This window comes from Rhopalosiphum padi, unplaced genomic scaffold (genome assembly GCF_020882245.1).
Source record: "Rhopalosiphum padi isolate XX-2018 unplaced genomic scaffold, ASM2088224v1 scaffold19, whole genome shotgun sequence".
NCBI classification, from domain to species: domain Eukaryota; kingdom Metazoa; phylum Arthropoda; class Insecta; order Hemiptera; family Aphididae; genus Rhopalosiphum; species Rhopalosiphum padi.
In genome coordinates, this window is record NW_026870006.1 from 1 (window position 1) to 13,559 (window position 13,559).

Below are 13,559 nucleotides of genomic sequence, written 5' to 3' on the forward strand. Positions count from 1 at the left end.
TTTTACTTATTTAATTAATTCATATATCGCTGTCATGAATATATTAAAAAATTTATTTTCTTTATTTATTATTATAATTTATGTTAAGTCAAGATGTGGTTTATAAATAAGAATATAATGGGTTACATTAAATTTTATTTTTGGATTTTAAATGAAAATTAAAATGAAATTGGATTTAATAGTAAATTTATTTATTTTGTTAATATGAAGAAAGATCTAAAATATGTACATATTGCCCGTCATTCTTATTAAAAATAAGACAAGTCGTAACAAAGTAAATGTACTGGAAAGTGTATTTAGAAAGATTAAATAAATATCTAAATTTAAGTATATCATTTACAATGATAAGATGTTGTTAAACTTTATTTAAATTTATTTTATTAATATAATAATTTTTATTTGATTTTTTATAAAAATAATTTATTTATTTAAGGTTTTAGTATTTATTAAAAATTAATTTATAGATTTATAGTTTAATAGTATTGTGAAAGAAATAATTAAATTTATAAAAGAATTAATTTAGTACCTTTTGTATCAGGGTTGATTAAAATTTTTAATTTTTTTTTAAATTCTCAAAATTTATAGAGTTAATTTTATTATTAATTTATTGTGTTATAAATATTTATAAAATAATATTAGTTTTGAAATTTAATTCGTTATATTATATTTAGTTATTTAAGATTTAAATTTAATTTAAAATTTTAAAAGTTATTTTGATTTTGTTGATTAATATTTTAAATTTAAATTATTTTAGGGATAAGCTTGAAATTTTTATATAATAATTTATTTATTTTAATAATTTATAGGAATAGAAATTTTTATTTAAGTTTGTAAAAATTTATTATTTATTTATTTTTAATTTATTATAAATTATTTATTATTAATATTAAATTTTATTAATGAATATTTAATTAATAGTAATAATGATTAAATTAGTATAATTTACATTTATAAATTATGAATTCGGCAAAAATTATTTTCATCTGTTTAACAAAAACATTGTATTAAGTTTAATTTAATATAGGATCTGCTCAATGATTTATTAAATAGCTGCAGTATTTTGACTGTGCAAAGGTAGCATAATAATTAGTCTTTTAATTGAGGACTTGTATGAAAGATTTGATGAGAAATAAACTTTATTATTTATATAATTAAAATTTTATTTTTAAGTAAAAAAGCTTAAATTATTTAAAGGGACGATAAGACCCTATAAAACTTTATAAATTTTAATTTTAATTTTTTTGGTTTTATAAATATTTTATTTTTATAATTTATTTTATTGGGGTGATAAAAAAAATTAATAAACTTTTTTTAAAATTTAACATTATTTAATGAATTTTTGAATTAAAATTTTTAATTAAAGGAAAAAGTTACTTTAGGGATAACAGCGTAATTAATTTTTTAAGTCCAAATTTAAAAATTAGTTTGCGACCTCGATGTTGAATTAAGATTAATCTTAGGTGCAAAATTTTAAGTATTAGGTCTGTTCGACCTTTAAATTCTTACATGATTTGAGTTCAAACCGGTGTAAGCCAGGTTGGTTTCTATCTTTTAAAAATTAATTTGTTTTAGTACGAAAGGATTAAATAATTAAATTAAATTTTTATTAAATGAATAAAAATAATTTAACTATTTTGGCAGATAATTGTGTTAAATTTAGAATTTAATTATATAATTTTTATTATAGATAGTAATTTTTATATTTGTTATAATTATTAATTTTTTGATTTTATTTTTAATAGTTTTTATAAGAGTTGCTTTTTTTACTTTATTAGAGCGTAAAGTTTTAGGTTATATTCAATTACGTAAAGGTCCGAATAAGTTTTTGATTAAAGGTATTTTTCAACCTATAGGTGATGGGTTAAAATTATTTTTTAAAGAAGTTAATTATCCGAGTAATATAAATTTTTTTATTTTTATAATTTCTCCTTTATTGGGTTTATTAATTTCAATTTTTTTTTGATTTATTTATCCTTATATTGGTATGAACTATATTATAGGATTTGGTTTAATTTATATATTTTGTTGTTCAAGTTTAATAGTTTATATTTTTTTAATAATTAGATGATCTTCGAATTCTAATTATTCAGTTTTAGGTATAATTCGGTTTATTTCTCAAATGATTTCATATGAAGTTAGAATAATAATTATTATTATAAATTTAATATTTTTAATTAATAGTTTTAATTTAAATGATTTTTATATCTATCAAATTAATTTAAAATTTTTTTTTTTTCTTTTTTTTTTGTTTATTTTATTATTAATTAGATTTTTAGCTGAAATAAATCGTTCTCCTTTTGATTTTTCTGAGGGTGAATCAGAATTAGTTTCTGGATTTAATATTGAATTTAGAAGTTTATCTTTTATTTTTATTTTTATATCTGAATATATAAGAATTATATTTATAGGGATACTATTATGTGAAATGTTTTTTGGTTTGATAATAAATAAATTTTATTTAAATATTTTTATTTTGATTTTTATATTTATAGTTATTTGATTACGTGGGTTTTTACCACGATTTCGTTATGATAAATTAATATATTTAGTTTGGAAATTAATTTTACCTTTGTCTTTATTTTTATTTGTCTTTAATTTTTCTATTAAATTATTTAACTTATATCATTAATTTAAGTATTAAGTTAATAGAATTAAATTCTATTTTTTATTTTCAAAATAAATATTTTAAATAAATTAATTAACTAAATTAATAATTTATCTCATAACTTTATGATATAAAAGTTAATGAAAAAGTAAGAAAAATAAATTGTTGTAAAAATTTGCCCTGTTGTAATAAATGGGTATTCAACTGGTTGTATCCCAATTCAGGTTAAAATAAAAAATGTTATAATAAATATTCAGAATAAAAATTTATTTAATGGGTAAAATTTATTTCTTAAAAAATTTTTATTGTTTAATATAGGTAAGATTAATAAAATTAAAATTGAAAGTATTAAAGCAATAACCCCTCCTAATTTATTAGGGATTGCTCGTAAAATTGAATAAGAAAATAAAAAATATCATTCTGGTTGAATGTGATTTGGTGTAATTATTGAATTTGCTATAATAAAATTATTGTGATCATTTAGTAGGTATGGAAAAATTAAAGCTAAAATAAAAAATATTCATATAAATATGATTAATCCAATTAAATCTTTAATTAGAAAATATGGAGAAAAAGTAATTTTATCAAAATTTCTATTAATTCCTAGTGGATTATTAGAACCTGTTAAATGAAGAAAGAATAAGTGAATAAAAGTAAATAAAATAATAATAAATGGTAAAATAAAATGGATTGAGAAAAATCGTGTTAATGTAGCATTATTAATTGAGAATCCCCCTCAAATTCAAATAACAATTGAATTTCCTAAATAAGGAATTGCTGATAATAAATTTGTGATTACTGTTGCCCCCCAAAATGATATTTGTCCTCATGGTAATACATAACCTACAAATGCTGTTATTATTGTTAATAATAATAAAATTACTCCAATAATTCATGTTATTTTAAAGTTGAAAGAATTTATATAGATACCTCGTCTAATATGAATATAAATTATAATAAAAAATATAGAAGCCCCATTTGCATGGAAAGATCGGATTAATCATCCAAAGTTAATATTTCGATTTATATTAATAATTCTTTGAAAAGCTAAATTAATATCTGTTTTATAATGGAAGGCTAAAAATAATCCTGTTAAAATTTGATTAATTAAACAAATTATTAATAAAGATCCAAAATTTCATATAAAACTAATTCTAGCTGGTGTAGGTAAATTTAATATTGGGGATAAAGTTTTTAGTATATTTTTTTTCATTAATTATTTTTTTGTCGAATTGGTCCTTTATTAATTTTTAGTATTCAAATAATTAAAATTAATATAAAAAAAAGGATTAAGATAATTAAATAAATTATTAAATTATTTGGTATTATGAATATATTTAATAAATTAAAATTATCTTCAAATATAAATTTATTTTCATAATTGAAATTTTCAAGATTGAGATTTAATTTTAAATAAAAGATTAACATTAAAATTAATGTTAATTTATAAATTATAATTTTATAATTTTTATTAATATTTAATTCATTAAAAGCAATTCTTGAAATATATAAAAAAATAATTATTAATCCTCCAATGTATAAGATAAATACTATAAATGAAATTCATGCTGTTTTAGTAATTATATTAATTATTAATGTTAAAGTTATAGTTTGAATTAAAATGATTAAGTTTGATCTAATTGGTGATTTTATTATAGTTAATAAAATTGCTATGGTTAAATTAGTTAATAAAATAAATTTTAAAATTCAGTATATATTTTAATTAAAATATTAATTTTGGAGATTAATGATAATATGTATATATTTATACTGATTTATTTTAAATAATTTTATAATTTTGATTTACAATATCAATGTTTTTTTTAAACTATTAAAATGATAAATTTATTTATTTTAGTATTAATATTTATATTATTTTCTGGAGTTTTATTTTATATTTTTAATTTTAATCATTTATTAATAATACTTTTAGGATTAGAATATTTATTATTAATTTTATCTTTATTATTTTTATTAAATTTAATAATATTTATTAAACAATATGTTTTATTATTAATTTTTTTTATTTTTTGTATTAGTGAAAGAGTTTTAGGTTTAACAATTTTGATTTTAATAGTTCGTATATATGGTAATGATTACTTAAAGTCATTAATAATTTTACAATGTTAATAATTTTAATATTAATTTTATTTAGTATGATTTTTTTTAGTCTTAATTTTAAAAGATGATGATTAGCCCAGAATTTTTTTTTTTTTTTTTTTTTTTTTATATATTTCAAGATACCTATGTTTAATTATTTTTTAAATGTTAGTTATTTATTTGGTATAGATATATTTTCTTATTTGATATTTATATTAGGTGTTTGAATTATTAGATTAGTTTATATTTCTAGATTTAGTCTTAAGAATAATTATTTAAAGTATTTTAATTTTTTAATATTTATTTTTATTATTATTTTTTATTTTTGTTTTTTTAGAAATAATTTTATTTTATTTTATATTTTTTATGAAATTAATTTAATTCCTGTTATTATTTTAATTTATGGTTGAGGTTATCAATATGAGCGTTTTAAGGCTGGTTTTTATTTATTTATTTATATAATTTTTTTTTCTTTACCTTTTTTTTCTTGTTTATTGAGTTTAAATAATTTTAATTTTATATTTATATATTATTATGATTACTTATATAATTTAAATTTTTATTATTATTTATTTTTAATAATAATTTTTTTAGTTAAGATACCTTTATTTATATTTCATATTTGACTTCCAAAGGCTCATGTTGAGGCTCCTATTAGTGGTTCAATAATTTTAGCTGGGATTATATTAAAATTAGGTGGTTTTGGTATTTATCATGTTTTAATATTAGTTTTTAAAGTTAACTTAAAATTTAATTATTTATTTATTTCTTTATGTTTATTAGGTATATTGGTTTTAAGATTAGTTTGTTTTTTTCAGAGAGACTTAAAAATTTTGATTGCTTATTCTTCTGTTGTTCATATAGCTTTAGTAATTATTGGGTTTTTAACTTTAAATAATTGTGGTTATTTTGGTTCATTAATTTTAATATTTGGCCATGGTTTATGTTCTTCTGGTTTATTTTGTTTAAGAAATATTTGTTATTTACGTTTTAAAAGTCGAAGTTTATTTTTAAATAAGGGTTTAATTAATATTTATCCTGTTTTATCATTTTGGTGATTTTTATTATGTTCTTCAAATATATCTTTTCCCCCATCTTTAAATTTATTTGGTGAATTATTTTTATTAATTAGTTTAATAATTTGATTAGATTATTTTTATATATTATATTTTTTAATTATAATTTTAATATTTTTATATAGTTTATATTTATATTTATATACTCAATATGGTAAATTATTTTTTAATATAAATTATTTAGTTTATATTAATTTAAGAGAATATATATTATTATTTATGCATTGAGTTCCATTAAATTTAATTTTTTTAATTATAGAATTATTTTGTTATTTAAATAGTTTATTTAAAATATTAATTTGTGGAATTAAAGATTATATTTTTATATTTAAATAATTAAATTTAATTTTTTTTTTTTTTTTTTTTTTTTTTATTTTATTTTATTTGTAGTTTTTTTTTATTATAGGTTTATTAATGATTTATTTTGATAAATTTTATTTTATTGAATATATATTTTTTTTTTTTAATTCTTGTATAGTTTTATATGTTATTTTAATAGATTGAATATCTTTAATATTTATTTCTTTTGTTTTTTTAATTTCTTCTATAATTTTATTATATAGTATAGAATATATAAATTATGATTTTAATAAGAGTCGATTTTTAATATTAATAAATTTTTTTATTATATTTATATTTTTTTTGGTTATTAGTCCTAATTTGATTAGAATTTTATTAGGTTGGGATGGTTTAGGGATGGTTTCTTTTTGTTTAGTTGTTTTTTATCAAAATAAAAAATCTTATAGTTCAGGTTTAGTAACAGTTATTTTAAATCGTTTAGGTGATTTATTTATTATTATATCTATAATTTGAATATTAAATTTTGGTTCTTGAAATTTTATTTTAATTGATTATTATGTTAATTTAAATTATTTATTTTTTATTATATTGATAATTATAATAGCTTCTTTAACTAAGAGAGCTCAGATTCCTTTTTCTTCTTGACTTCCTTTAGCTATAGCAGCCCCTACTCCTGTTTCTTCATTAGTTCATTCTTCTACTTTAGTTACTGCTGGTATTTACTTAATAATTCGTTTTAATGAAATTTTTTTAAATTTTTCTTTTTTAAATTATTTAATAGTAATTTCTTGTTTGACAATATTAATAGCTGGTTTGAATGCAATTTTTGAATTTGATTTAAAGAAAATTATTGCTTTTTCTACTTTAAGACAAATAAGATTTATATTTATAATTTTATGTTTAGGTAAAATTGATATATGTTTTTTTTATTTATTAATACATGCTTTATTTAAATCTATAATATTTTTAAGAGCTGGGATTTTAATTTTAAATATAAATAATAATCAAGATATTCGTAAAATGGGTGGTTTAATTGATTATTTACCTTTTTGTGGTTTAATTTTTATATTTACTTTAATGTCTTTATGTGGTTTTCCTTTTTTTTGTAGTTTTTATTCAAAGGATTTAATTTTTGAATATTTTTTAATAATAAATTTAAATTTTTTTTTTTTTTTTTTTTTTTTATTTTCTTTTTTTTTAACTTTTTTTTATTCTATTCGTGTAATTTATTATTTAATAATAATAAATTTTTCTATATATAATTATATAATAATTGTTAAATTTGAAAGAAAAATTTTGATTATTAGAATAATATTTATTAGATTTATTATAATTTTTTTTGGTTCTTTTTTTATATGATTGATATTTTATAAGTTTGATTTAATTTTATTAGAATTTAAATTTAAAATTTTAAGAGTTTTAATTTTATTTTTTAGAATTTGATTTTTTTTTGAACTTAATAATTTTTTATTTTCTATAAGTTATTTTATTTCTTTATTTAATGTTTTTTTTTTTGGTATAATATGAAATTTATTATTTTTTAAGGTTAATTTTTTTTTAAATAATTTTCTTTATGTTGGTTTTTTTTCTTTAAAAGTTTTCGAGGTTGGTTGAATTGAATATAATTTAAATAGAGGTTTAATTTTTTTTTTTAAAAAATTAATTTTATTTAGTCAAAATATTTTTTTAAATAGTTATAAGGTTTATATTTTATTATTTTTTTTATGATTTTTAATTATTTTATTTTTTAATTATTAAATTTGAATAGCTTAATTATAGAGCATTATATTGAAGATATAAAGGTAAATTTAAATTTTTTAAATAATTTTAAAAATTTTATTTTTTAAAAAAAAAGTTTTATTTTGAAATAAAGACTAAATCTTAGTTAAGGTTATTTTTGTGTTTTTAAAAAAAGGTAAAATTTTGATTTAATTTTAATTTTTTTTTATGGTAAGGTAGCTACCTTTGCAAATTTTTAAAAATTTTATTTTTTAAAAAAAAAGTTTTATTTTGAAATAAAGACTAAATCTTAGTTAAGGTTATTTTTGTGTTTTTAAAAAAAGGTAAAATTTTGATTTAATTTTAATTTTTTTTTATGGTAAGGTAGCTACCTTTGCAAATTTTTAAAAATTTTATTTTTTAAAAAAAAAGTTTTATTTTGAAATAAAGACTAAATCTTAGTTAAGGTTATTTTTGTGTTTTTAAAAAAAGGTAAAATTTTGATTTAATTTTAATTTTTTTTTATGGTAAGGTAGCTACCTTTGCAAATTTTTAAAAATTTTATTTTTTAAAAAAAAAGTTTTATTTTGAAATAAAGACTAAATCTTAGTTAAGGTTATTTTTTTGTTTTTAAAAAAAGGTAAAATTTTGATTTAATTTTAATTTTTTTTTATGGTAAGGTAGCTATCTTTGCAAATTTTTAAAAATTTTATTTTTTAAAAAAAAAGTTTTATTTTGAAATAAAGACTAAATCTTAGTTAAGGTTATTTTTGTGTTTTTAAAAAAAGGTAAAATTTTGATTTAATTTTAATTTTTTTTTATGGTAAGGTAGCTACCTTTGCAAATTTTTAAAAATTTTATTTTTTAAAAAAAAAGTTTTATTTTGAAATAAAGACTAAATCTTAGTTAAGGTTATTTTTTTGTTTTTAAAAAAAGGTAAAATTTTGATTTAATTTTAATTTTTTTTTATGGTAAGGTAGCTACCTTTGCAAATTTTTAAAAATTTTATTTTTTAAAAAAAAAGTTTTATTTTGAAATAAAGACTAAATCTTAGTTAAGGTTATTTTTGTGTTTTTAAAAAAAGGTAAAATTTTGATTTAATTTTAATTTTTTTTTATGGTAAGGTAGCTACCTTTGCAAATTTTTAAAAATTTTATTTTTTAAAAAAAAAGTTTTATTTTGAAATAAAGACTAAATCTTAGTTAAGGTTATTTTTTTGTTTTTAAAAAAAGGTAAAATTTTGATTTAATTTTAATTTTTTTTTATGGTAAGGTAGCTATCTTTGCAAATTTTTAAAAATTTTATTTTTTAAAAAAAAAGTTTTATTTTGAAATAAAGACTAAATCTTAGTTAAGGTTATTTTTGTGTTTTTAAAAAAAGGTAAAATTTTGATTTAATTTTAATTTTTTTTTATGGTAAGGTAGCTACCTTTGCAAATTTTTAAAAATTTTATTTTTTAAAAAAAAAGTTTTATTTTGAAATAAAGACTAAATCTTAGTTAAGGTTATTTTTGTGTTTTTAAAAAAAGGTAAAATTTTGATTTAATTTTAATTTTTTTTTATGGTAAGGTAGCTACCTTTGCAAATTTTTAAAAATTTTATTTTTTAAAAAAAAAGTTTTATTTTGAAATAAAGACTAAATCTTAGTTAAGGTTATTTTTGTGTTTTTAAAAAAAGGTAAAATTTTGATTTAATTTTAATTTTTTTTTATGGTAAGGTAGCTACCTTTGCAAATTTTTAAAAATTTTATTTTTTAAAAAAAAAGTTTTATTTTGAAATAAAGACTAAATCTTAGTTAAGGTTATTTTTGTGTTTTTAAAAAAAGGTAAAATTTTGATTTAATTTTAATTTTTTTTTATGGTAAGGTAGCTACCTTTGCAAATTTTTAAAAATTTTATTTTTTAAAAAATTATTTATAAATAATATATTATTTTTATATTGAAAATATAATGTTTTATTTTAAACTAATAAATATTTAAAGATTAAACATTAATAATGCTTTAAAAGATAGTTAGCAGCTTCTTTTTTAAAAATCTTTTTAATTGGAATTTTTTTTTCAATATTATTATTAACAGTAATAAACCTCTATTTTGGTTTCAATTAAAAATAAGGATTAAAAAAATCTATTATTAAGTCGAAATTAATATGTAATTTATTACTTCTTATTTAAGATAAATTATAAAATAATTTTTAAAAGCAAATTAAATGTTATAAATTTTAACTATTATCCTTTAAATTTTTCAATTTAATGATCCAAATTTTCATTCATAAAAAATAGTAATAATTATAAATATAAAAAAAATAATAAACATTAAATTAAAGTAAATTATGTTTGAAATCTTAAAGTTTAAAATTATTGGTATAATAATTGAAATTTCGATATCAAAAATTAAAAAAATAATTGCAATTAAATAAAAATTTAATGAAAATGGGATTCGTGATTTATTAAATGGGTCAAAACCACATTCAAAGGGTGCTGACTTATTATAATTAAATTTTATTTTTATATTAATTATAATTATTAGTATAAAAAGAATTATTAAAATAATAAATATTACAATTATTGAAATTAAATTTAATATAATTATTTTATTTAAATTTTAAACTTTTTGATTGGAAATCAAATATACTAATTTATATTAATAAAATTAATTATTTCATCAATAAAAAGTTATATAAAGAAATAGTCAAATGATATCAATAAAATGTCAATATCAAGCTCCTAATTCAAATCTGATATGATGAATATGAGAAAAGTGAAGTTTAATTATTCGTATAAGATTGATAATTAAAAAAATTGTTCCGATAATTACATGTAAACCATGAAATCCTGTTGCTATATAAAAAGAAGAACCAAAAATTGAATCTGAGAATGTAAATGTAGCTTGTTTATATTCTAATATTTGAAGTATTAGAAAGTAGATACTTAAAATAATTGTTAAATTTATAAAAATGATAGTTTTTTTTTTAGAATTATTAAGTAAGTAAAGATGAGCTAAAGTAACAGTAAAACTTGATGTTAATAAAATAATTGTATTTAATAAAGGAATTAATAATGGATTGAAAAATATAATATTTTTTGGTGGTCAATTTAGTCCTAGTTCAATTGATGGTGCTAAAGAATTGTGTAGAAAATTTCAAAAAAAAGAAATAAATAAAAATATTTCAGAGATAATAAATAAGATTATTCTAAATTTGATTAAATTTATAATATAAAAATTATGATTACCTTGAAATGTTCTTTCTCGAATTACATCTCGTCATCATAAGATAGAAATACTAATAATTATTAGTAGATTAAATAATGATATTATATTTATTTTAAAATTTATAATTATAATATTAGAAATTATTAAATTAAATGTATTAAATGCTATTAAGATAGGTCATGGACTTAATCTTAAAATAAAATATGGTTGATTAATTTTTATCATTATTCACTAGAGTATAAAGATGAAAGAATTGAGAATACATAACTTTGAATTAAAGCTACGCATAATTCAAAAATTATTATAAATATTTGAATAAAAATAATAATAATTATAAGTGAATTAAAATTTAATAGAGTTATTAATAAATGTCCTGCAATTAAATTAGCTGTTAAACGAATAGAAAGAGATATTGGTCGAATAATAATTCTTATTGTTTCAATAATTGTTATTAATGGGGCTAGGTAAATTGGTGTATTTAAAGGAATCAAGTGTGCAATTATATTTTTAGTGTTTTTACAAGTTGACAAAATAATAAAAAATATTCAAAATGGAATAGCTAAAGTAACAGAAAATACTATATGACTTGATGATGAAAAAATATATGGGAATAAGCTAAAAAAATTATTAAGTAGAATAAATATAAAAAGTGAAATAAATAAAAATGCAGGAGATTTAGTTTTTTTTATTTTATAAAGTATTAGTATTTCATTGTTTAGTATATTAAATATTTTAAATAATAATCAGTTTATTCGATTTGGTAAGATTCATAAAAAGTTTGGTATAAATAAAATGATTAAAAGAGTTCTGATTCAATTTATTTCTAAATTAAAAATTGTTGTTGATGGGTCAAAAATATTAAATAAATTTGTTGTAATTTTTTATGTTATTTTTTTTAAAAAAATTAATTTTTAAGTTTTTAATAAAATTAAAATATAGTAAGTTTATGATTACATAAAATGTAGAAAAAAAAAATAAGAATAAAATTAATCAATTAATTGGTGCTATTTGAGGAATTAAGTGATATTAATAAATAATTTTAATTTGACAAATTAATGTTATGCTTTAACTAATCTCTTTCATTAGAAGTAATTGCTAATTTACTATATTTTGATTTAAGAGATCATTACTTTGCTTTTCAGTCATCTAATGAATTAAAAATTTTTAATTCAATAAATAAATTTATTTAAATTAATTGATTCAATTTGAATAGGTATAAATCTGTGATTAATACCACAAATTTCTGAGCATTGTCCAAAGTATATTCCTGGTCGATTTATAAAAAGATTAATTTGATTTATTCGTCCTGGGATTGCATCAATTTTAATAGCTAAACTTGGAATTGTTCATGAATGAATTACATCGTCTGACGAAATTAAGAGTCGAATATTAAATTTAAATGGGATAATAGTTTTATTATCTACTTCAATTAATCGAAAATTTTCTTTATTTAATTCATTTATTATATAAGATTCAAATTCAATATTTGAAAAATCTGAATATTCATATGATCAGAATCATTGATGACCAAAAATTTTAATTGTTAAAATTGGGCATTTAATTTCATCTATTAAGTATAGTAGGTGAAGTGAAGGTATAGCAATAAAAATTAAAATAATTGGTGGAGTTGTAGTTCAGATAAATTCAATTATTTGATTTTCAGAGATTTTAATATTAATAAATTTATTTTTTATAATAAAAATTATTATATAAGTAATTGTTGTTATAATTATAATAATAATGAAAATTGTATGATCGTGAAAAAAAATTAATTGTTCTATTAGTGGTGAATTACTATTTTGAAATCTTAGTTTTATTCAAGTTATAATTTCTAAAAAAAGATTATTCTTTATAAATGAATTTTAAGTTCATTGCATATAGTTTCTGCCATATTAGAAATTAATAATTAGAGGTAATTCTGAATATGAATGTTCTAAGGGTGGTAAATTATGAATTCATTCAATAGAATTTCTTAAATTTAATTTAAAAATAGTTGTTTTTTTTAAAAAAATTCTATTTCAAATACAATAAATTAAAATAATAATTCTAAATGTTGAAATTATTGAACCAATTGATGAAATTATATTTCATAGTAAAAAATTATTTGGGTAATCTGTGTATCGTCGAGGTATACCATTTAAACCTAAAAAATGTTGGGGGAAGAAAGTTATATTTACCCCAATAAATATTAAAATGAATTGAATTTTTAAAATAAAATTATTTATTGAAAATCCAGTGAAAATTGGGAATCAATGAATTAAACTAGCAATAATAGCAAATACAATTCCTATTGATAATACATAGTGGAAATGAGCTACTACATAGTAAGTATCGTGAAGAATGATATCAATAGATGAATTAGCAAGAATTACTCCTGTCAATCCTCCAATTGTGAATAAAAAAATAAAACCTAAAGATCAAATTGTGGAAGGTGAAAAATTAATTTTAGATCCATAAATAGTAGCTAATCATCTAAAAATTTTAATTCCTGTTGGAATTGCAATAATTATAGTTGCTGATGTAAAATATGCTCGTGTATCAACGTCTATTC

At 16.4% G+C, this 13,559-nt stretch overlaps 3 pseudogenes across 2 annotated transcripts; all 3 read right to left on the reverse strand.

Annotated features, from left to right (window-relative positions):
• Positions 1–2,703: 2,703 nt before the first annotated feature.
• Positions 2,704–4,279, reverse strand: LOC132931527 (cytochrome b-like; annotated as a pseudogene). The gene has a single exon (XR_009662706.1). The product of XR_009662706.1 is annotated as a cytochrome b-like (transcript).
• Positions 4,280–10,029: 5,750 nt separating this feature from the next.
• Positions 10,030–12,045, reverse strand: LOC132931528 (cytochrome c oxidase subunit 3-like; annotated as a pseudogene). The gene has a single exon (XR_009662707.1). The product of XR_009662707.1 is annotated as a cytochrome c oxidase subunit 3-like (transcript).
• Positions 12,046–12,160: 115 nt separating this feature from the next.
• Positions 12,161–12,843, reverse strand: LOC132931529 (cytochrome c oxidase subunit 2-like; annotated as a pseudogene).
• Positions 12,844–13,559: the final 716 nt, after the last annotated feature.